We start from the raw sequence: 4,160 nt of genomic DNA, 5'->3' as shown, positions 1-4,160 counted from the left end.
TCCTCAAATAGACAGCTCAGTCTGATTCCATCACCCTGATGGTGTGAGAGGGAAAATAGAACCTAGAACATCTTGAACAAATAGTGTAGCCTACAAAACTCCCATTGATTGTCTTCAGATCCATTTTCTTAGATTTAGAATTATAAGCCCTTACCTCAACTTTGGATCCCCAAATGTGAAAATGACGCAAACTCGGTTTCTTGCCTGACCACAGCTCGTATGGCGTCTTTGGGACTGACTTGCTAGGCACATATCAGGAAGTGTGTTCTTTCAGCAATTCCATTCTGCTGGAATGTACCTGGCATTGTATATCTTGCATCAATGCCACATTCCTGCAAGTATTTGGCAAATGGCCCAGGGTTCCTTCCAGTTTCATCATAACGCCCATAATACTCTCCACCTCTATCAGAATTGACAGCTTTAATCTTCTTTCTCTTTTGGAGCTCAACATTTGTCTTGAAAATCTTAAAGGCATCTAAAGATTTAGACTTCTCACAAATGAGCTCAATACGACCATATCGGGAAAAATCATCAATGAAGGTAATGAATTATTTATAGCCGCCCATAGCAGGTGGAACAAAGGACGCACAAATGTCAGTGTGAATAGGCTCCAATACATCTGTGCACCTGTCTGACTTACTCTTTCTAACCTTAGCAGTTAACTTTCCTTTTATATAATCAACACAGACAGTGAAATCAGAGAAATCGAGATCTTGAAGTACACCATCTTTCACCAATCTCTCCATTCTATCTCTAGAAATATGGCCCAAATGTTTATGCCAAAGCATAGAAGATTTTAGTTCTAATCTTGCACCTTTGAACCAACAATAGCATTAAGAGAAAAAGAAGAAGAAGGGCAAGAGGGAGAAGTAACAAAAACAGCATCATATAAATCAAGCTTATATCAATTTCCACATAAACTTCCATTACCAACCAACATAGAGTCATGATACAAAGTCAGATTTCCAGTTCCAAAAAGAAGACTATAACATAGTCTATCCGAAATAGATACAGAAATCAAGTTCCTCCTAATAGAGGGCAAGTAAGCAACATCTTGCAATTTAAAAAAATTCCTGTATTTAACTGTAGTTTAAAAGTCCCAAAAAATTCTATTCTAACTTTAGTATTGTCTTCCATGTATACGTACTCTTCCGAACTATTTGGCCTTCTTCGATTTGTCACTGCCTTTCTTCTCTAAGTGGGCTTCTGGTAACTAGAGTTGTTGGAAGTGGACTCTCTCTTTTGAGAATTATTTGGGTTCGTTACCATGGAGATGCTTCTTGCTTTTCCCTTTTTTCAAGTCCTCCTCTTCCTTAGCAAGGATGGCAGTCATCCCCTCAACAGTCCATTGCTCCTTTTGAGCATTGTAGCTTGATCTGATCAAATCAAACTGAGAGGGAATGATTTCCATCACAAACCACACCATGTAATCCTCACCAAGATCCAATCCCATGCCCTTGAGCTTTTGGTAACAACCCAGCAGTTTGTCAATGTGAGACCTAATGTCACCTGAATCAGCATAATTAGTTTGATGGAACAAAGTCAGACATTCATTTTTCTCATTCTTTGAAAATTTCCTGTACTTCTCCTTGATTGCATTGAGAAAATCTTTTGCAATCTCAGTTTGGGGAATACTATCACGAATGGACTCATCCATGTGATACCTCATAAGCATCAGACAACAACGATGGGAATACTCCCAATCCTTATAGGACTTTCTATCATTTTCAGTGGTATCATTAGTAGGTTTTGGAGGTGCATCAGTTCTCAAGGCCAAATCCACTCTCATAAGAGTCAAATTCATCATGAGAGATTCTATCCACTGCTTAAGGTTAGTTCCGTTCAGCATCAACATGGCAGAGGTCCTTGGATTGCTTAAAGCTAATGAGAAACAAGAGCAATAACCATTAAATGCATGTTATAACATAATCATGCCATTTGTGCTCTCTTCTCGTAAATAAATGATCGCAAAATAACAAATGATCATTATGCATGCTAGAGTTCTCAGATAAATTAACAAGATGGAACTCATACACAGGTAAGAAAAATCTATTAAATATTATAATCAAATACATTAATTCACTATCGAAAGGATAGATAGATTGTGATTCATAACATTTAATAATTTTCCTCACCATATTAAGCATCTTTAATAAGCAACCATCATCGATAGGATAATTAATTACTTAAAAAGATCTTAATGTTATTTGGAAGAAAATACAATACTTAAATAAATTAAGATTTAAGTGTTTCTCATTATCAAATAATTTTCCAAGCTTAATCTTACGATACCCAAGAAAATAAGCATTAATTGTTGAAATAAATCACAAAATTTATGCCACAATACTAAAATTATCAACCAAATATGAATAAAATTCATGTAATTAGTATTGTACATACTAAAAAATAATATAGAATTAAAAAAAAAACATGAAAATGGTGGAAAAATGGCCCGAAAACACCCCTGCACGCGCCCCCATGCACCCATTTTCTTCCTCTTTTTTTTATTACAGGTCCATACGACATGTCGTTTGGATAAAACGACGAGCGCAAGGGGATGGCAAACGACCGTCATTCGCGAGGCACCCGAGGACAAGAAACGACTTGTCGTTCACGAAGGGGCTGAATCCGAGGACACCAAACGATGTGTCGTACGCGGGAGGACTTCGAGGTCACTGAACGACGTGTTGTTTGCGAGGCTGGGACCGAGCACACACACTAAACGACCTATCATTTTTGGAGGCTAAATTCATGAGCTAAACGACATGTCATTTTTCCTGACAGAGGCAAAAATGACACGTTGTTTTCTCTGACCCTGTCGCCCAAAAATGTGCCTACGGGTTCAAAATTTGAATCATCGCGACCCGGTTTTTGACCCGGCCATATCTCCCACATTCCGCCACCAAATTCGACGTCGTTTAACGCGTTTTGTCCCATTTTTCAATACCCATTTACTCAACAAACACAGAATAATACATCCAAAAATGATGAATCCAAAATGGGTTTCTCCATTGTTAAAGCTCATATATATCTCAATAGAAAATGTAAAAGATTATTTCCAAGACATATATGAACACAATTAGAAGGATAATACTCATATTCACACAATCTTAAACACATTAATCTAAAAAATCACCGCAAATTTTAGATTTGAGAAACGGGGTTTGTGAAAAAATTTGAGTCCTAAAATCAATAACTTTGGCTCTGATACCAATTGTTGAAAAACGATTACTCATAATCATTAAAACCAAGATCTAGTATTTATTTAGAGCATTAAAGACAATAAAACACACACCTCCCATACCATCCATGAGAGTCATTATCCTTCAATGTCTTCAAGGAGAATCACCACCAAGATCCTTGAGCAAGAAATCTAGAGAGAGCACTTGTGGAGCTAACCCTTTTACCTTTCACCACACAAAACTATCTCACCCCCTTACCACACATAACACATATATAAATACATGCTATTGCCCTTATAACCCTAAGGGGTTATTAACCAATTGGGCTTATGGGGTCTTTTATGTTGTACTATAATTTAATGGGCCAACTATAGTATTAAGGGTGGTCTCATGTGCCTCTAACACATAATTAAGTTGTCAACCATCCCATTATGGTTATTAGCAACATTAGGCACATCGTTAATAATTGTGTATTATGGAATTAAACCTATGATTGTAATAGTCCATTATAATAATTTCAACAGAGATGAGTATTTCAGTATACTCGAAAGGGCTTTCAGAGATATTTGGGCATTAGGATGTTTGACATTTGTATCCGCTAAGTTGATCATCAGATATGTATAAATATATATAATGACCAACATAAAAAATAATGGCGAAACTCAAACACCCAAATAATAAAGAAAGTCAAGTGGAGTAGCCAATACCTGTCCCAAAGCTGGAATGGAAATAGCCTCCAAAACCCCACCTTGCATATTAATAAGCATCTTGTTCCTGAGTTTAAAATGTATAGTTTTATGTGTCAAACTTTTCAAATATATTTATATATCAATTTCATTTCATCTTTTTATAACAACATACTTACTATCTAGTGGTATGCCAACCAGCACACAAAATTCCAAGTTCCATAATGCTTTTAGCAATAAATTAACAATTTCTCTCTTGCAATTTACAAGTAGATGGAGAAGGATTAAGGTC

This window comes from Cannabis sativa, chromosome 9 (assembly GCF_029168945.1).
Source record: "Cannabis sativa cultivar Pink pepper isolate KNU-18-1 chromosome 9, ASM2916894v1, whole genome shotgun sequence".
In the NCBI taxonomy this organism is placed as follows: Eukaryota; Viridiplantae; Streptophyta; class Magnoliopsida; order Rosales; family Cannabaceae; genus Cannabis; species Cannabis sativa.
The sequence above is the reverse complement of the archived record's forward strand: the minus strand, read 5'-3'. Positions refer to the sequence as shown.